The sequence below is a fragment of the Triturus cristatus genome, chromosome 2_1, assembly GCF_964204655.1.
Source record: "Triturus cristatus chromosome 2_1, aTriCri1.1, whole genome shotgun sequence".
Lineage (NCBI taxonomy): Eukaryota > Metazoa > Chordata > Amphibia > Caudata > Salamandridae > Triturus > Triturus cristatus.
In genome coordinates, this window is record NC_140581.1 from 1001002452 (window position 1) to 1001024643 (window position 22192).

Consider the following 22192-nt stretch of genomic DNA (forward strand, 5'->3'; position numbering starts at 1 on the left):
GCTCTAAGGCATGCAGTGGAGTGAGCGTAAGGAGAATATCATTTAAATAGACAGGCCGGAGAGAGAATAATCCTAGCTATGAATCAGGTTATTTTCATGCAGGGTTTGGTGGAATGTTGAGGTAGGAGTAGGATGTATTATGAGGAAGTAGAAAGTGTAGAAAGAAAAGATAAAAGTTAATTACTTGTGGGAAGGTGATATAAGTTGTTCAATCCTTGGTTGTTTTGTTTGGCTGTTGATGGTGTTGATACTGTCTGTTGTTTTTACATAAATATTAAACATTATTAAAGTTATTTGGCTTTGTCCTTTTTTTAACATGGGGTTCAGAATTATGTGGTATGTCTGGATAGGTGTGTCTGTTAAGATGTGAACAATCATTGGGGCTTCCAATGATCATAAGATGTTTGAGAAAGATGCATGGATGTTACGTTTCAAGGGGGATGTAAGGGATTCTGCTTATTTAGCACTTCCTTGATCTTTGAAGGCCCTGGAGGGTATGCATCAGTATGCAGTAAACGAGAAGGAGTGAATACTTTGTTTGATAACATCAGGGGTGTAACATAGGCCCCTGCAGCTCTAACCCTCCAGGGGATCCTCAACCATACAAGTGGGGCCCGATTCAGCCGAAGGCCAATGAATATGTGTGAGATATGGGAGACTTGTGGTCCCCTCATCACATTCTGCAAGGGTGCCTCATCATTTTGTGTTATGCCACTGGATCACATTGAGAATAGCCAGGTCTTAACCATCCTTCTGAACTCTAAGTGATTCAAGCGTTTCTAATCTTTGCAGGTAGGGAATTGCAGAATGTTGCTGCTTGCACAGATGAAATAGTGCTACTAATGTATTCTTTTCCTGTAAGCAGGAATAATTAAGCGGGGTGTCAGTCTGGAACATAGGTTTCTGGGTTGAAAATATTTTGTAATTTTCTCTTTAATGAATTTTGGTCATTTGCCGTTAATAGCTTTGTGGGTGATGCACAGTAGTTTGAAAGAGGATATTGAGACAATGTAGAGGCTTCAACCTCCTTAATTTTGCCTTAATGCAATTCTTGGGCCCGATTCACAGAACTAACTTAAGACAAAATACTAAACTTACTACCATTTTGGTATTCACAGAAGGCCCTTACTCATTTTGGTATTCACAGAAGGCACTTACTCATTTCGGTATTCACAGAAGTTAGGAGTCCTAACTTTAGGACTCCTAAATGCCTTCTGTGAATACCAAAATGAGTAAGAGCCTTCTGTGAATACCAAAATGAGTAAGGGCCTTCTGTGAATACCAAAATGGTAGTAAGTTTAGGATTTTGTCTTAAGTTAGTTCTGTGAATCTGGCTGCTTGTACTTATTCTTAGGCAATGTGGGAAGTGCTTTGGCATCGTGCGGAGTGCCTAGAATGGTGCTCTTATGTTGTCTTTGGTCACTTTGCATTGCTAACATCCAATTAGTGCAGCGAATAGTCAAATTACTCTCAGTATGTAAATACCATTGTAGGACCATAATTGTTGAAGACTCCATGATTTTCCCTCAGGTTACATTTTGTTTCACCAGACCTTAGTAACTATACCGGTTCTACTTGTCTCAAGGCAAGCCTGGGAGGTAATATTCCTTACAAACTTTAAGGCAATAAAACCACTCCACAGCAACTTAACAGTAGGCAGCTTCTTCCAAATAATTCCATGTGAAGCTTTTCAGTCTTCACTGCCAATGCCAGAGCCACGAGTTAGTAGTTACTTTTCTCTCTAAGTTTCATGCATTTGGCTCTTTTTATCTCTACCATTCCGGTTTAGGCCTTTTTTAAGGTTTGACTTGACAGTGCAGGTGTCTGCAAGATGTATTGTTATCAATTCTTTACATGTACATAGAGTGGGCTTGGGCTCCACTCAGAGGAGTATTGCTCTCTTACCCCGTCCTAATGGTTGCAACAGGAGAAAACCTATTTTACATGTCAAAAGTGCACTGAATTATCGCACATTAAATTCATTATTCATAAACGACTTGCACATGAAAAACAATCTTTTTTTGTTTTTGTTGATTTACTTGCAGCTGTATATTTGTAATGTTTAAGTCAGGGCTTATATTCAGATCCTATATCCTTTTTTCTCCCCAGCAGAGCTAAAGAATATAGATTGTGCCTGAAGTTGCTGGAAGTGACTGATTTACATGAAATTGTTCTGACCGAAGGCTGATGTACCACGGTTGATGTACCATCGAGGTAGCCATTTGATCTATCTGTCAGAAAACTGTAGGAGACAGCTTAAGCCCCATGGGAGGTTTATCAAGTTTATTTAACCTGTTATCATGTCTTGCTGGAGATGCCAGGTCCCAGGTTGAGGCGTCCGCTAAATTATGGTTTTGAAGTTGCAGGTGACCCAATCCCGTTCTTTAGCTTGACAGATACTTAAGGCACACAGAGGAGGGCAACATGGCTGGCGAACTGGAACACGACCAAATATCATGCTGTTGTAAAGAATGCCAGCTAATAAAGCAACCTTTAATATGTTATATCCCAACAACATTCATAAGTCTTCGGTTAATAGTTGTAGTGCATCCAAGTGGCACAGACCAAGATATGAATACGACGAGGCATTTTTCCTCAGAAATAATCATGAATGGAATTTTTATTTCATGATCCAATATTTGACAACTTAGGTAATTAAGACGTCTGTTTCATTCATTAAAGCAAAACACTTCATGCTCTAAGCAAGCAGACACTTCCTTGTCGCATCACACTGATAAACAGGCAACGGCAAGGCTAATAGATTCTGCTTTACTATGGCTTGGCATGCACAAGCAACATTTGCATACTTTTGCACATTTAAGGCACAGCTATTGACTTTGCTAGTACTTGTTTTTAGTCAGCTAACAATTCACAGAGTGCATACAAAGATTACAATATTGGAGTGCACCTGTACTCTTTTTGCATTTTTACATAGCTGTTTCTCTCTGTTACCTTGGGTTACCAAGAGCTGCTTCCATTTCAGTCTTGCTGAATAAATGAGCCCATTCACTAAAACTGCCACCCACTACTTACTCACTGCCAACTAGGATCCTTGAATGGACTCAGTGTTGAATGTCTGTCCCTGTATGAGCCCAGGAGCCCAGGAGTGCACTGTCACATATTGCTGTGTCTCTAAATATGTGATTACTCATAGCAGGAGAGGACATTTTGCTGACGCCTCTGCGAGTCCCAAATGAAGCCACCCTTTCCAGTATGGCCGCCATTTTAATGAGACACCATTATAAACTGCTGGTCTGGTAAACCTGGAGGGGAAATTGCTTCCTTACAATCAGTGCAATAGAAATGGGAGCTTAGAAGGGCCAGGCGCCCCAATAATAACGACCGAACCCTCCCAAATGTAACTGGCAGCAGGCAGGGATCACAGTTCAAGAGATAATTATAAACACAATATCTTAGCTCATATTAATACTTCCTTCACCTCAGAATAGGTTCAGCATGCAAGATGGAATTAAACAGATGGACTGCATTTTGAAGCAAACTTCAAACCTTTTCCTTAATTTTCAAAAATTAAAAGAAATGACTCCTGTGTGCTTATGTAAACAAATGTCAACTCTCCTGTGTTTAAAGTGGGTCTCTTACTCTCGGTCTCCCTAGGCAAAACATTGGTGCGGATTTATTAAGACTTTACGTCACCAAAAAGAGATGCAAAGCCATGCAAAGTGGTACAAAGACTAGGACGTGGATATACTTACCAGCACAAAAGGCATTTTGCACCGAAAAGGCACCCTTTATTGGTGCAAATTGCACTTTGCACCACTTTACATCAAGCAGGCGATACAAGGGTTGTACTTTTGTGTTACAGCGCAGACACCCATGTTTTTAACACAAAGCTTGATCTATGACGATAGCCAGACCAGGATTTATATAACAAATAATGCCTCTTTGAAGCAGGCAAAGTTGGAGAAATGCTTTTATTTTTACTTACACTTCACGTATTGCAACTTAATGCAATAATTCTAACTTTACTACTACTAAATGCCTTCTGTCAATACCAAAAGTAGTAGGACAGACTTAAGACAGACTTAAGACAGACTTAAGACAAACTTACGACAGACTTAAGACAAACTTAAGACAGACTTAAGACAGACTTAAGACACACTTACGACAGACTTAAAACAGACTTAAGACAAACTTAAGACAAACTTAAGACAGACTTAAGACATACTTAAAACAGACTTAAGACAAAATCCTAACTTTACTACTACTAAATGCCTTCTGTGAATACCAAAAGTAGTAAGATTAGGATTTTGTCTTAAGTTAGTTCTGTGAATCGGGCCCTATCAAACCCCAAATTAACCAGTGCTGAACCCTCTGGCAGCGTGGCCCAAAAGCAGTCAGTCTTATCTTACAGGCAAAGTGTAAAGTATTCATGTAGCACTTCAAACAGTATTAAAGTGAAAACAAAACACAAGAAAAATTCAACACTAATTAAGATAAATTTAGTAACCTATTTGACACCAAAACAACAACAATCCAATCAGTAGGACTGGAGTTATTAAAGGTTTAGGTAAAAATAGTGCTTAAAACCACAACTTCCAATTGTGATTATCTGGTCACACTAGACCGTGAGAAAGTCACAAGTTCAGGCCAAGTGTGATGGAGCATGGGACAGATACTGGGTTCAAGTTAGGCTCGCTGAAGAAAGTACCTTTAAATCCTGGTTGTGGAGCGTTGCGAGAACCTGAGTCAAGGACGTGTTTCCCAGTGGCAGATGCAAGGTACTGCATTGAGGATGTGTAGTGCAGCAGCAGTTATGAGGAGCTGCAGAGGTACGATGTGAGGTCCTCTGTCTAAGATGCATCGACAGCAACGCTTCCGAGGAGCTGCGAGATCCTGAATTAGGGATGCATCATGCAGCGGCCGTTCCAATGTGGAGATGCGAGGGGATGCAGCCCACTGCATCTTTTCTGCTAGGACCACAGCTGGACTTGGAGCATAACTTCAGGCCCACTTCCAAGGGTCTAAGACTGGGGTGGCACCACTTGGAGGGAAGGACTTACAACAGGGCGAGACAAGGTGCAGGGATCAATGTGGTTGGAGCATTTCTGTCCATAAAACTCTGATCATGAGGTCAGCCAAGTAGAAACTGGAATCACTCTGGTGGTTTGGGGTTCAAGATGCAGATCCAGTCCTTCTCATTCTGACAGCAGGGTACCAGAGTAGCAACCCTTCTTGCAGCAGAGCAGCACATCAGTCCTTCTGAGTCTTCCACAGGTCCAGAGGTGTTCTGAAGAGTTGGGTCTGAGAGTCCACTATTTATTCTTGGTGCCAACTTTGAAGTAGGAGAAGATTTTAAAAATTCCATCCCAAAGGTGTTTAGAATTTCCTTCCTCCCTGTCGTGGTCCCAGCTTGTTTCAGGGTACAAAAGGCTAGGGTGAAACTCTTTGTGAGTGTGCTGAGGTAGAGTCTTTGTGATGTGCAAGTGTGGTCGGCGACAGGTCCACCCCTCTATCAAGTCAGAGATGCCACATCCTGCCAACACCTATTCCCCCTTAGTCTCACTGTCTGGGAATCATCCACAAAGACCACCAGCCAGCAACACCTAGTCATGTAACACAAGAAACAAATAGCTGGGACAAGAAAACATAACATTTTTAAAAGTGCCATTTTCAGACTTAGAGACCAAACTCGACATTCCTACATGCTTCCAATTGAAACTTAACATGTAGTATATGTAATAAGGTAACCCAATGTTATCCTATGGCAGAGGCAGGCCTTGCAGTAGTGAAAAGCGAATTTAAGAGCTTTTCCATTTAAGGACATGTAAAAGTTAAAAGGACATGCCCAACTTTTTAAATGCACTGCACCCTGTTCTCTGGGCCTACCCTAGGGTTGACTTATATGTATTAAAAACAAAGGTTTACATCTGGCAAAAGTTGTATTTTGCCATGTTGAAATGGCAGTTTAAAACTGCTCACACAAAATGCTATAGCAGGCCTAAGACGTGTTTAAAAGGCTACTTAAGTCATTTGCACAATCAGGGCTTCAGGCCCACTAGTAGCATTTAATTTACATGCCCTGGGTAGTACCACTTTACTAAGGACTTACAAGTGAATTAAATGTGCCAATTGGTTGTAAGCCAATTCTTCCATGTTGAAGGAAGATAACACATGCACATTAGCACTTGAGCAGTGGCAACGTATGCAGATTCCGATGGCCAGCAAAATTGAAGACAGCAAAACCAGGAGGATAGCAGGCAAAACGTTGGGTGAAACCCATGCCTAGGATGTCAGGTCTACTAAGTGCCAAATGCCAAAGGTTGTGTAGTCTTGATTCCACCTCATAATTCATCCATCAACCACCAGACCCTACATGTCCCTTCATCTCACTCAGATACATTCTTTTTCATCCCTGCTTTCTTTCTTAACACTATTTTTTCATAGCTTCCTTCTCCTTTTTTCCCCCTTTTGTGTTATGTTTTATATTCACTTGCTCTGGCTCAAGGGCTGATAAGGAAAATGAAGTGCTGGTCCCCAAAATTGAGTGCTCATGGCGCGTCAGTTTCAACCGCAGGCTCAAATTAGGCAGCGCTGGTTGCAGTTAGCATGTCTTGCATTATTCACACTTATGGTTTTTAATTTGTTCTTTGAACCTTTTATTCTAAACACAGCTAGATGGTCAAATCAAATTGTCAAGATTTTATACATAATGCTGGCATTTAGTGTTGGGATTAAATAATGCTGTGGTGTTAATTGTTCTGAGCCCAAATCACACAGCTTTGTCCTTGAGCATCTTTGATTTACTCCTGGAGAATAAATAGTAAGTGACACATAACTGTAGAAAGATATTTATGAATATCCTCTTGAAAATAATCTATTTTATTTTTGTTGTGACAACCAGGGTTTCCAGGTTACCTTAATCCACTTAAATTGATTCCTGAACTACTCCGGATTTAACTCACATCTTCCAAGGGCCGAATTTAAGAATACAAGTCTTACTATAATATTATATGTCGGTTTTCCCCATAAATATGCTGTTTATATGTTTGTTTCCAAATTAAATGCTTCAGAATAGTGTTTAATTAATTTTTTAGTACATGGAAACAGAACAAGGTAGATTGTGCTACTAAAAGACTCTGATGTGTTCAGTCAACTTTCGTTCTCATAATCGTTCTCAGCATCACCTGTTTTGTAGGCTTTCATAAACATAAAATTGTTCAACAATTTATTTATAACGTTTTATATAGCTCAAACTTGATCCCGAGGGATATCAGAGCGCTTTACAATTTGAAGGAAAGGAAGGTAACAGTTCAGTACATGAGTCAAATGGGGAAAATACACAGACAATGAATCAAATAGGGCACACATAACAAGTCGTTAACAAATCCTGGGGTCAGCAAAGAATGGGCTAGTCACTGATATATATCGACATAGAAGGGGAGCAAATGAGACAACAAGAGAGAAAGGAGAGGAAATAAAACCCAATAATAATATACAAGATTAAAAACAAATTCTGGAGTATGCCCAATGCAATTAGAGCAGACAGTTGCACATCTTATTAAGGTAAGAACTTATTCATGAGGAATCTTTTTACTTCCAATTTGAAAGCAGCCTTGGAGGAGATTCTACGAATTTCAGGTGGAAGAGAGTTCCAGATTTTTGGTGCCGAGCCGGAGAAGGCTCGGTGGCATGTTCTCTTTTTGCGAAAGATCTGAGGTTTCAGGAGGCGAGTGTTAGCACTCCTAGACGGTCTACCCCCTCCGGATAGTTCTAGCTTTTGCGCTAGATAGTTGGGGGTTTTGAAATGGAGGGCTTTGTGAGATAGGCAGGCAATCTTTAGCTGAATTCTAGCTTCATAGGGCAACCAGTTTAGAGATTTTAAGACAGGGGTGATGTGGGCATTTCGCTTAGTGCCCGTAACCAATCTGGCCGCCGCGTTCAATGATGCCCTTAGAGGGGCCAAGGTATATTTGGGGAGGCCACAAAGAGTAGCACTGCCATAGTCAAGCCTCAGCAAAACATGCGCTTGGACCACTTCCTTGAAGTGGGCTTGAGGTAGGAAAGGTTTGAGATTCCTGAGTGTCCTCAGAAGGTGGTTAGCTCCCTTGCACACATTGCTGAAATGAGTCTTCATATTCAAGTGCTTGTCCAGGGTGATTCCTAGAGATTTAGCTTAGTCAATAATGCGGGGGGAGTAGTTGAAGGCGGTGAGTTGGTTCATCCAGAAGTCGATTTTAGGAGTGTGTTTCGGGGGAGAAATGAGGAGGAATTCTGTTTTGGAGGTGTTTAACAGGAGGTGATTCTCAGTTAACCAGTTTTGAGTAGTCAGTAGGGTGGAGTTGAGTGAAGTGATGTTATCCGGGGAGGAGATTTTCAGATAGAGTTGGGTGTCGTCTGCATACATATGGAAGAGAATGTCCATGGATTATAGTTCATTAGCTAATGGTTCCAGGAACAGGTTGAAGAGAATGAGAGATAAAGTGGACCCTTGGAGAACCCCCATGGTGACTGGTGATGACTGGGAGAGAGAGTGGTTCGCCTTAACACTTTGGGATCTGTGCTGGAGGAAGGACGAGAACCATTGCAGCACCTGACCAAAGAGGCCCATCCTATGCTCCAGAATGACTAGGAGGTTGTCGTGATTGACAGTGTCAAATGCAGAGGAAAGGTCAAGGAGGATAAGGAGGCAAGATTCATTTCGGTCAAGCATTATTAAAATGTCATCCATCACGTGAGTGAGAGCCGATTCAGTGCTGTGCCCACTACGAAAGCCAGATTGGTGTTGGTCCAGGAGATGGAAATTTTCAATGTGCTCACAGAGTTGTGACCGGACGCATTTTTCAAGGAGTTTGGCTAGTGTGGGATTGCTGGAGATAGGGCGGAAGTTGTTAAGATCAGCCCTGTCTGCGGTAGTTTTTTTTTAATATAGGTGTTACCTGTGCAGCTTTTAGGCATTCTGGGATCGTGCCTTGTGACAAAGATGCATTGACGATCTTTGTCCAGATGGGAGAGATGGCATCCTTAATTTCTTTGAAGATGCAGGGTGGTAACCGGTCACTGAAGTGATTAGATGGGTTGATACGCCGAAGAAACTTTTTGATGTCACTTTCATTGAGGGGGGTAAAGGTGTTCCAGGATGCATTGTTCTTGATACCCTGGCTACTCAGTTCAAACTTGTCTAGTAAGGTCGGTGGGGGTGCAAACCCATTGGTTAGCAATAGAGCTCCCCTCCTTTCCAGATCCATGTTAATGAGTCTAGATTCCTGTGTGAAGAAAGCAGCCAGATCATCACATGAGGGAGGGCTGACTTCAGAATCAGATCGGTTAGGGGCTTCTATCGATTGTTGTTTAACCAGTTTAAAAAGTTTCTTGGGGCGATTTGCAGCTTGGTTAAGTTGGGATCTGAAATATTCCGCCTTAGCTGTCTTGATTTGTTCGTTATAAGAGCTTCTTACTGATCTAAGGATTTTTAGCTGGTCCGCGGATGGAGTGGATCTCCAGGAACGTTCGATAGCCCTTAGATTGGACGTTCCGAGTTTAGGTTGCTGTTGAACCATGGTTTGGATATTTATGTAGGTGCATTTTTTTGTTGGAGCGGAGCCATGGAATCCATGATGCTAGAGGTAGAAGAGTTGTAGAAGTCTGTCAGTGCATGGACCTCGTACCTGTTCACTTGGGAAGAGAGGGCACATTTACAGCTGGTTGCTAGATCGGCTATGTTGATATCTCTGATGTCCCTTTTCCAAATCTTTGGTTTTGTTGTTTGAGCCTTACTCAGAGACACCTCAAAGTTGATATGGAAGGTAATGATGTGATGTCAGACCAATCGCAGGGTATGATAGAATCCATTGTGATGGTGTGTCCTTTGGTGATGATGAGGTCTAGTGTTTCCCCTTTAATATGGGTAGGCTGGTCACAATGTTGAATCAACTTGTGGTCATTCAAGAAAGAATTGAGGCATGATACTGCTTGGTCATTAGGGTTCGACCAGTGAAGGTTATTCCCCAAGGTAGATGTGGGACTGCGTGGAATCCACATTTCCAGAGATGATTTCCATGAATTGTTCGATGAAGGGGAGGTTGTCCCCGGGGGGTGATAGAATGTATTTAGTTTGCAAACTAGGTGATTGTTACTAGAGATGTTGAGACAAAGGTATTTGCATGTTACTGGTGAAGAGGACTCTGAAAGGGAGACCGCGAGCGTGCTCCGATGTATACAAGCTAGGCCACCTCCCAGCTTCTTAACTCTGTCTAGACGAATTATGTCATGGGTAGGGGGCACCAGGAGGTCTAGAATAGGAGTGGACGAGGGATTGAGCCAAGTTTCTGTGAGGATAATGATGTCTATCTCATTGTGTTGTATGAGGTCGAAGATATCGGAGGCATGTTTGAAAAATCATATTCAATTTATGTTGTGTGGTAATCTTATCCATGCTGATGCCATAGAATAAAAGGCGATAAACCATACAAACGAAGTGTGGGTATGCAGGCCTACATTTTACAAATTCATGCGATTTTTATATGTATTTGTTTATTAGCTAATCAAGTGTTAATTCCACACAGGTGATTTTCAGCGCGCTGGAGAGAACATATTTTAATACACAGAGAGACAACCATTTAGAGACTGTAGCAACATATGAGCAGGCATTTGCCGCTTTTACATAAGTCATTAACTTTTTAAAAAGTAATGATTAACAGCACAGCTGATATATACAGATAGTGCAGATCTGAGACGCGTGCCTGACACAACGGTGTTAAACTTCAGGTAAGCCCAAATAAAAGAGGAAGAAAGGGGTCTTGAGAGAGAGAAGTGATACTTAGAGTACTACTGACTATAGAGATTTTTGTGCCTTTGACAAACCATGTCCTTTCCAATTATAAATTTGAATATTATGTTATCCTTGGTTACGAGTAACTTTTTGCCATTATTTGTTTTTTCAAATCAATATGTCTCACACATTCGTCTGCTGACGACCACAGCTGCAGTTTCATATGTATCAAATTTCAAGACAGACCTGAGTGCATTGCATTGGAGCAGTCATAAAATGTTGCAATGTTTTTGAAGATTCCAGTATTATCGATATTCATACTAATACTTAACATTATTTAAGATTAGTTAGATTTGCACCTAAGGTATCTGCAGTTTAGGTGCAAACTATAGATTAAATGGATGATGTATTATACATCCTTCCTTTAGGGCATTCACAGTGGAAGTTTTATTCAAGAATGCTGTACTATCATTGTCATAATTAAGACAACAGTGCTTAATTTGTGCCAGTGTTTGCTAGTGCTCCGCACCAGAACTTATTTTTTAGTCTACCACATGGTGGCGCTGTCTGTTTATTTTTCAGAAGAGCACATCAGAAGAACAATTAAACATTCATTATACATTCACTAAAATAACAATACCACCATCAGGGCATTCTTGCAATTCTAGAGATATTGAATATTCCGAATTGTCATATTTGTGTGAGTGTAATTGTTCGAAGATAACATTGCACTGAATTTGGAAGTGCTTGCAGGGTGTGAAAGCTGCACTGGTTTCTCTTGAAATACCTTGGGCCATGGCATTTATTATTTTACAAATCAAGTACTGGCCAAAAGTGAGGTGAGCTAGTGCCCCTGGCCTAGGCAGTGATCTAAATAGACAGCCTCTTATCTTTAACCCTGGGCGTAGTGGGGCTACGTGGAGCAACACTCCGTGTAGCCCCACTACGCGCCGCCCACCTCCCGCCCGCCCTCATTTTAAAATAATTTAAAGTATTCAAAAGTAAGAAAATGTCTTACCTGAGGTGCGGCGTCCCGGGGCTCCCTCTTCCTGCTTCTGCGGCAACTTTTTCCTCACAAATGTGCATACGCATTTCTCGCGAGAATTTTTTTTAAATGAGGTCGGGCGGGAGGCGGGTGGTGGGCAACTCTGCTCCGCCGTGGTGTGTGCGTATCGCTGCCTGCTATGCCTACTTCTTGGACCACGAAGCAGGCAGCACTACGCACACTCCGCGGGTGGAGCGGAGCACTACGCCCACCCTTACTTATCTTACCAAGGTTGGTAAACCAAGTTCCCCAGCTCTATGAAGAAAAAGAAGTGTGGCACAATGGCTTATTCAGTTCTAAAATATAGGGAATGTGGCACTGAAGTCTATGAAACAGCCACAGACTCTTGCAGGTCTTTGTTATTGTTCTTTAACCCAGGCACAATAAAGATAATAAAGAAATGATGTATAGATCCAAGTTCAAACCTCAGTGGGCATTTTACGAAAAAATTGTTATGAGCAGACCTGTTCTTTCAGATCAAGTGGCAGAATATTAGCAAATATTTTGCCCACTACACATATACAAAGAAAGGGATTGACGGAATTCAGAACAATGTCAAACACTCACCACCAGTACAGAGATCTGGGCTTAAATCCACACCACTCCACTTTTGTTTTGACCCTTCTCCCCATGGGAACTGTCTAGTCTGAACCGCCAGACCAGGTCCTCCCTGGACCGAAAAATAAGCATCCTCGGAGCGTTTTCGGGTATCACCCCTCATCAGTCAGGATAGCTTGACTCCGGTGGCACAGCGAGCAAGGGGCCCATGTCTGGGCATACCCGTCCCACTTAGGGTGACAAATGCAAAAAGAACAAGTGATGGACGGGATGCTGAACAATGTCCAACACTCACACCAGTACAAGATCTAGGCCTGAACTTCTAGGCATGGAATTAACAAATAACTCAGGGCATCACAGTATGGAAGAATTTCACTGACTGCAGAAGTCGACTCCTGAAGCTGTCAGGAATCACTTAATTTGTGCTTACACAATGGTCGTGAAGCTTATGGCCTTAAAGCCAGAAGTGAGGAGCAATACATTTGTTTTCAAATAATTTGGACTGGGGACAAGTGATGATTTGTTAATTGTGTAACTGTGTTTTTTTAAATCCTTAAGTCCAATAAAGACGATGGTGTTGCTACAAGGGGGTTGAAGCCGAGTGCCAAAATAAAAAGTAGAAAATAAAGAAAAGGGGACAGGTGTGTGGGGGGTTAAAACATTATTTTATCATTTTGCAGCGAATTCAGGAGTGGATCCAGTGCATCTTTTAAAAGAAGCCCGAGTGGGCATGTTTTAAAAAATATGTGGGGTGCCCATGCGGCACCCCTGCGCTCCAGGGACTGCCACCTTCCCAGGGTAAACCATAATAAACATGCACGGGGCTCGCAAGCCACCCCCCACCCCGCAGCCCCGGGGACCGCCACCTCCCCAGGGCTATTTGCTAAATTTGTGTGGGGGAGACCCGTATTGCCTCCCCCCACCCCAGGGGACTGCCACCTCCCCGGCCTAATGTATTGGGGAGGCCTCTCGGAGCCACCCCTGTCCTGGGGACCACCACCTCCCCAGGGCTTTTCATTTTTGATATGGGGGCTTGAAAGACCCCCCCGTGCCCTGGGGACCACCATCTCCCTTGGGCCAAAGTTTTGTTTAAGAAATGGGGAGGCCGTGTTGCCCCCCTCCCCGGCCAGTCTAGGCCCCAGGGACCACCACCTTCCCGGGGCAGGCCTTTCATACATGACCCCGGGGACTGCCACCCCCTCCCCCAGGGCCAGCTCCTGCCTCTTCCCGGGGTGCCCTTGCTTGCTCTTGCCCCTGCTTGCTCTTGCTTGCTCAAATCATAACACAATGGTTTTTACACACAGGGAGCTGCATGTTAGCAGCTCCCTATGTCTAAAAGCAATGCCGGCTCCCGCAGGAGGCGTGGAACTGGCAGGGACCGCAGGGGTCTTCATGTTCCCCCGGCAGTCCCCCATCTTTATTGAGTTTGTCAGTGCACCCACATTGTAAGCCAGGCCCAGGGGGGTGGGGGCTGCGCGGCCCCCAGCCCAATATTTAAATGTTTTTTTTCATTAAAAAAGGATGCTGGGCCCACTGGGATGAATTCAGCCCTTAGCAGGCCCACTCCCTTTTACTTTATAACAATTTATTTTTAAAAAGGCCAAGCCCCAGGGGATGGGGTCCCTGGGGCTGAAATCAGCCCAGGGAGGGAGCCGTGCAGTCCCCTCCCTGATTTTAAATAGGCCTGGCACTGGGGGAGGGGGTCTCAGGGGCAAATATTGGCCCAGGGAAGGGGAACCACAAGTTTCTCCCTGCATAAAGAAAAAAAAGACAGGCAAGATGCCGGAGGCCTGGCCCCCTTTCTCCACCACTCAGCAAACAAGGCTCCTGGTGCAATGCTGGTTGGGGGATAAAGTTCCCTTGGGTTCAGAGCTCCTTGGGGGGCCAACAAGCCCTCCTGTTACCTCCAGTAAGTCCCACACAGTGGGATTGCTGAGAGGTCTTCAAGGCCATGTCCCCTTTCTCCACCATTCTGGAAACGTACCTCCTGGCACACTGCTGGTTGGGGATGAAGCAGCCTTGGCTCCAGAGGTTCCTTGAGGGCCAACAGACCTTCCTGTTACCTCCAGTAAGTCCCACACAGTGAGATAGCTGAGAGGTCTTCGGACCACTCTGCAATTGTGCCTCCCCGCACACTGCTGGTTGGAGGAATGAAGTCACCTTGAATGCTGAGGGTCCTTGGGGGCCAATAAGTGCTCCTGCTACCTCCAGTAAGTCCCACACAGTGGGACTGCTGAGAGGTCTACCAAGGACATGCCCCCTTTCGCCACCGATCTGCAATCGCGCCTCCTTGTGCACTGGTGGTTGGAGAAATGAAGTCACCTTGGGTGCTGAGGGCCCTTGGGGGCCAACAAGCCCTCCTGTTACCTCCAGAAAATCCCACACACCCTGATTGCTGAAAGGACTTCAGAGACCACACCCCCTTTCTCCACTACTCAGCAAACGAGCCTCCTGGTGCACTGGGGTGGATGAAGTCCCCTTGGCTCCTGAGGGTCTTTGGGGGCCAATGACCCCTCCTGGTAACTCCAGTAAAGTCCCACACAGTGGGATTGCTGAGAGGTTATCGGAGGCCACACCCTTTTTCTCCACCACTCTGCAAACGCACCTCCTGATGCACTGCTGGTTGGGGTATGACATCCCCTTGGGTCCAGAGTTCCTTGGGGGCTAAGAAGACCTCAGTTAACTCCAGTAGGCCCCATACGGCCTGATTGCTGAGAGGACTTCCGAGGCCATGCCCCCTTTCTTCCCCATCAGCAAATGTGCCTCCTGGTTCACTGCTAGTTGTAGGAATGAAATCACCTTGGATGTTGAGGATCCTTGGGGGCCAACAAGCCCTCCTGTTACCTCCAGTAAATCCCACACAGACTGATTGCAGAGATGACTTCGGAGGCCACGCCCCCTTTCTCTACCACTCTGCAAACAAGCCTCCTGGCGCACTGCTGGTTGGAGGATGAAGTCCCCTTGGCTCCTGAGGGTCTTTGGGGACCAACAACCCCTCCTGGTACCTCTAGTAAAGTCCCACACAGAGGGATTGCTGAGAGGTTATTGGAGGCCACGCCCTTTTTCTCCACCACTCTGCAAACGCGCCTCCTGGTGCACTGCTGGTTGGGGAATGAAGTCCCCTTGGGTCTAAAGGTCCTTGGGGGCCCACAAGCCTTCCTGTTAACTCCAGTAAGTCTCACACAATGAGATTGCTGACAGGTCTTCTGGCCACTCCCTCTTTCTCCACCACTCTGCAAACGCAACCCCTGGTGCACTGCTGGTTTGGGGATGAAGTCACCTAGGATGCTGAGGGTCCTTTGGGGCCAACAAGCCCTCTTTGAACCGCCAGTAAAGTTCCACACAACCTGATTGCTAAGAGGGCTTCAGAGGCCATGCCACCTTTCTCCAACACTCTGCAAATGCCCCTCCTGGTGCATTGTTGGTTGGGAGATAAAGTCCCCTTTGGTCCAGAGGCTCCTTGGGGCCAACAAGCCCTCCTGTTACCTCCAGTAAGTCCCACACAGTGGGATTGCTGAGAGGTCTTCAGAAGCCACGTCCCTTTCTCCGCTACTCTGCAAACATGCCTCCTGGCACACTGTTGGTTGGGGGATGACGTCACCTTGGATGCTGAGGGTCCTTGGGGGCCAACAAACCCTCTTGTTACCTCCAGTAGGTCCCATACCACCTCATTGCTGAGAAGACTTTGGAGGCCACGCCCCCTTTTTCCACCACTCTGCAAATGTGCCTCCTGGCGCACTGCTGGTTGGAAAATGAAGTCCCCTTGACTCCAAAGGGTCCTTGGGAGCCAACAAGCCCTCCTCTTACCTCCAGCAGGTCCCATACAGCCTGATTACTGAGATGTTATCTGAGGCAACCCCCCTTTTCTCCACCACTCTGCAAAAGTGCCTCCTGGTGCACTGCTAGTTGGGGGATGAAGTCTCCTTGGTTCCAGCGGGCCCTTGGGGACTAACTACCCCTCTTGTTACCTCCAGTAAGTCACACAGAGTATGATTACTGTAAGGACTTCAGAGGCCATTTCCCTTTTCTCCACCACTCTGCAAATGCGCCTCATGCTCTACTGCTTGGGGGATGAAGTCCCCTTGACTGCTGAGGGACCTTGGGGGCCAAGAAGGCCTCCTATTACCTCGAGTAAGTCTATTACCGCGGGATTCCTTAGAGCCAGTTGGAGGCACCATTCCCTTTTCTACAACCCCCTGCAAAAGTGATTCCTAGTTAAAAACCCATAAATATTCACTTAAAAAACAGAAACGTTACAGAGATGTTATAGTTTGGAAATAGAATTTGAAAAACCTTAGAAATTCACTGAAAAAACCAAAGGTGACGGACGTTATAGTTAGGCTAAGATTCCACTCATACAAAAACAGTGAAATTCAGCAGTTATAGTTACCTGAGCTGACTTTAATGCACGCCCCGGCAATGATATGCTTATGACCTCACAATTACTCACTCATGACATGGTCAGTGACATCACTGATGACATCTAAAATGACATCACTGATGACATCATCCACAGAACCACTCAAACACCCACTCATCCTGACAGTATCTTTCGTATGCCTACTGACACACCTACACATTTACTCACATACCCAGTCACACACCCATACGAGTACTCATATACCCACTCACTCACTCATGCAGCCACTCATTCAACCTCTCACTCATCCATAAAGCCACTCACATAGCCACACATTCACCAATACAGCTACTGACACTGATTTACCTCTACAGTTACTCAAACACCCACTCATTCACCCATACAGCCTCTCAACACAGCCACTAACTCACCAATACAAACACTCACTCACACACCCACTTACATACCCATTCACACATCCATACAAGTACTCACACATCCACTCACTCACCCATACAGGCATTCACACATACTCTCTAATACAGCAACTCACACACCACCTTACTTAACCAAACCCCCACTCAAACAGCTACTCCCTCCACCATGCAGCCACTTACACACCGAGTCACTCACTCACACAGCCAGACACCCACTCCCTCACCCATACAGACACTACACACCCACATATCCACTCATAGAGCCACTCAAACGGCCACTCACTCACTCATACAGCCTCTGACACACCCACTTACTCACCAATATCGCCACTCACATAGCATGGCACTCACCCTCACCCCTACTCACACACCCATTCATACACCCATATTGCCATTTAAACACCCATACACACAAGGATAGATACAGTCACACAACCACTCAAATACTATATATTAGAAGTAGTATCATTCAGTAGTAGTGCACTTAGTATACTAATTTCACTTTTGTGGTGTGTTAGTATTTATGTTTAACACCAATAAACTCTTGAAAACACTTACACTCATCAGTGATGTCAATTGAGAGGGCTTCAGTGACGTCAACATTGAAAAAGGCGTTGTGCGGAAACCCGCCTGTCAGGGCTTGGAGGCTTGCACATTAAAGCTTTTTTGTTATAATTCATCCATGAGTGCACCCGTTTTTGGCTGGACGAGAACTGTTCGCCCCTGTGGATTTCTGTGTAGCGGCTCACCCCCGCTGAAGACTGCACCCAGGACGCGAGGTGCGGCGGCAGTGACTGTGAAAGTTTGAGGATATATATATATATATATATAGATAGATAGATATAGATATAGATATAGATATTACCACCTGGTACCAAAGATGTGGAATGCCCTCCCATATAAAATAAGAATTCTACCCAACGAAACCGTTTTCAGGAAACATCTAAAAACTTTGCTGTTTCCCTTGCAGACGCCCTATGGATAAGAGCTTATAAACAGTACTCTTTAGGGCTGGGAAGCCCTCGGGCAGCCACGCACTCTACAAATTCCTAAACATAAACATAAGCATACTGGCAGTCGCCAGTAGGTAGTTATAGTTAGGACCCAGTTTCCATAGAAAAAGCGTTTTTTGATTTGCCAATATCTTTGGTGCCGTTTGGCAAATCTTCACGAAATCTTCAAAATTAATGGCCTGCTCTGGTGAGTTCCTGTCTTGACAGTTTCGTGGTCATTCGCCAAGCGGGGGCCGAGAAAAAAGGGAGGTCCCAAAACAAGTTTTCCCCATGTTAATTTTTGTCGCGGCTACAGCCCGAACTGCTGAACGAAATTACACCAAATTTGGCAGAGAGCTAGCTGTTGTTCCAAAGTGCACTCTGTGCTTTAAATGGTGTAAATCCATTTAGTAGTTCCTGAGAAATTAAAAAAATAAAAATATCCGCACAAGCTTCATTTTGATGTCCACTCCAAACCAGGAAGTGTTGGCATACATCTTGTGACTGGGTAAAACCGAGTCATAAGAAACTAGTAAAAAAAGGATTAAAAACAAAGAAAAGGGGGCAGGGTACAATCACCCTGAGCCCCTAAGCCTGCTCAGGGGGTCCCACAAGGACCCCCAGGGCCCAAAAAAGCATTTTAAAAAAATATTTCCGGTCGAATTCACGTTAGGTGCACAAATCTGGCCCAAAAAATTAAAAACTGCGGGCTCCAGCTCTTCGTTTCTTTGAGCCCCAGGGTGGCCCAGGTCCCAGGGGAGATGAGGAAATTATATGCAGGAGCATGTGGGGGGGCCTGCATCCCCGGGGACCACCAAACCCCCGTAGGCTAAATTTATCATATGCAGGGGGCATGCGGCACCCCACAGTCCCGGGGACCACTACCTGCCAGGGGCTTTTTTTTAAATGCATGGGGGGCTCCTGACCCTCCATGCTGCCCCGGGTACTGCCTCCTCCCCGGGGCATTTAGTTATTTTAGCCCCGAGGACCCCCACCTCCCTGGGAATACATGATTTAAATGCGGGGGGCCACACGCCCCCTCGCAGCCACGGGGACTGCCACCTCCCTGGGGCTACTTTTAAAAACAAAGTGTGGGTGGCTCGAGCCCCCCCACACTGCCTCAGGGACCCCCACCTCCTTGGGACACTGTTGATTAAAATGCAGGGGTCCGTTGCAGACCCCCGGCCCTGGGAACCACCACTTCCCCCGGGATTTAATCAATTGGGAGGGGGGCCGTGCGGCCCCCTTCCTGGAGCCCTAGATGGCCCTGGGGACCAACGCCCCCCAAGGCCGGCTCCTGCAATGTCCCAGGGTGCCCACACCCGGGACATTGCCGTTTGCTATGGGTGGGAGCATGACTCCCGCCTGCCATGGCAAACACTGCTTTGCTTCTTGGAAGCGAGAGCAGGAAACCTGCTCTCGCTTCTAAGAAGCAAAGCAGAATTGCTTGTGGGCAAAGGGAGCTGCATGTCAGAATCTCCCCTTGCCCAAAAGCAATGCCGGTTGGGAAGCAGGGGCAGTGGGGCTCCCCCCGCAGTCCCCAATGTGAGGGCCAGCCCTAGAAGATGGGGTCCCCAGGGCCATTAGTGGTCCAGGGAAGGGGGGCATGTGGCCCCCTCCCTAAATAAAATTAAAAAAAGGATGAGATAAAGGCCTGGGGTCCCTGGGGCCAATAATGGCCTCAGGAGGAGGGCCGCACAGCCTCCCTCCTTAAAGATAATTGTAAACATTTGAAAAAATATATGGCCATGCCCCGGGGGATGGGGTCCCAGGGTCTGAAATAGGCCATGGAGGGGGGCCGCACGGCCCCCTTCCCGTTTAAAAAAAATTAATAAAATGGTCAGGCCCTGGGGATCCCTGGGCCCAAAAATAATAAAAATTGCGGTCGCGTGAGTTATAGTTGCCTGCACTAACTATAACGGGGGAATTTCAATGGTTTTTCACGAGTGAAATGTCCACCTAACTATAACATGTGTGAAACCTATGGTTTTTTAAGTGAATATATATATGTATATATATATATTATCGCTCCATTTCCACCTTTTTGCAAACGGAGCACTCGCGAGCGGGTGCCGGCATTACGGTGGTGGTCCGTGTTAAAAATAAATGCTCCAATGTTCCTTGTTTACCAGAACATATGCCAGCACTCACGGGGTTAATTTGTAACCATGGCTATGGTTTAAAAATGATTGCCGCCGCTGTGTCAGTAACACCAATGAAGGGGAGGACGCCGAAACGCGTTTGTTGTTGCTAGAAAGAAAATAAAAGTCTTTTTGGATTTACCCCGTGAGTGCTGGTGTATGTTCTGGTAAACAAGGAACATTGGGGCATATATATATATATATATATATATATTATCTACTGGCGGTTGCCAGTAGATAGTTATAGTTAGGATCGTGTTTCCATAGGAAATCCGCAACATTCTATTTGGAATAACTTTGGCGCCGATTAACGAATCCTCGCGAAATTTTCAAAATAAGTGGGGCGCTCTGCTCCGCTCCTTCCCTGAAAGTCTCGGGGGGATACGTCAAGCGGGGGCTGAGAAAAAGGGGGGGTCCCAAAATGCATTTTCCCCATGCATTTTTCCATAGGACCTTTAGTCCAAGCTACAGCCCGAACGGCTGAACAGAATTAATTGAAATTTGGCAGAGAGGTAGTCCTCAGGTCAGGGATGTGCCTTTTGCAGGTCTGGTGTAAATCTGTTCAGTATTTCCTGAGAAAATAGCATTTAAAAGCATATATATATCTGTAAGCGCGCACCGTGCGCGTACGGTAAAAATTACCGTACGCGCACGCTGCTGTGCGCGAGCGTGATTCTGATTGGTTGTTAGATCTTAGTAAACATTCGAATCGGTCGAAACCAGGAAGTGTCGGCCGCCATTTTGTCTCTCGCAGTCTGAGGGGGTGAAAAACAAAGGTGGAGAACGTGAAAAGGGGGCAGGGTGGACAGTTCCTGACCCCCTAGCCTTTGTCAGGGGGTCCCAGAAGGACCCCCAAGGGCCAAAATTTCCTTTAATTTTTTTGCTAAAAATCGCGGAGTACGCGTAGCGTGCGCGTACGGTAGAAACGGGAAATTTCCGCAAACTGCGTAACGTGGGCGTGCGGTGCGCGCCCACAGCGCACGCACCGTGCGTGTACGGTACGCGCACGGTGAAAAACCTTAAAAAAAAAAAAAAAATACATAACTTAGCATTTAAAAAACCGTACAAATTCACTGAAAAAACCATAGGTTTCACACACGTTATAGTTAGGAATTAGCATTTAAAAAACCTTGCAAATTCACTTAAAAAACCATAGGTTTCACACATGTTATAGTTAGCTGGACATTTCACTCATGAAAAACCATTGAAATTCCCCCGTTATAGTTAGTGCAGGCAACTATAACTCACGCGGCCGCAATCCTCTGCTGATGACGTCAGATATTACATCACTGATGACATATGTGTCTTTCTGAAAAAAAAATATTTGTAATATATGTATAGCTAAAAATTTATGAAAGAAGACATGGGTAAATAAGTGTCTAAATACAGTGATGTAATATCTGACGTCATCAGCAGAGGATTGCGGTCGCGTGAGTTATAGTTGCCTGCACTAACTATAACGGGGGAATTTCAATGGTTTTTCACGAGTGAAATGTCCAGCTAACTATAACATGTGTGAAACCTATGGTTTTTTAAGTGAATATATATATATATATATATATATATATATATATATATATATATATATATATATATATATATATATATATGAAGAAGTCTCGTTCCACAAAGTTTTATCATTCAGACAAACAAACGAGAGTGGACCCAAGATAAGTGCTCGTTTTCTATTTTATTCCTTTAGAAATATCGCCATGACGCGTTTCGACAGCTCCCTGCCTTGATCACATGACAGCGTTACTTCGTGTGCTTAGTCTGTTTAAAGTGACGGCATCCAATCATATAATTCATAGACATAGAAAACATCAAACAGTGAATAGTTTGCAAGATGTTTCAAACATTGAACATTAATGGCATAAATGCCTAAAAAATCATCAAGCTGACAATTTTAGAGTATAAACATATAAATACA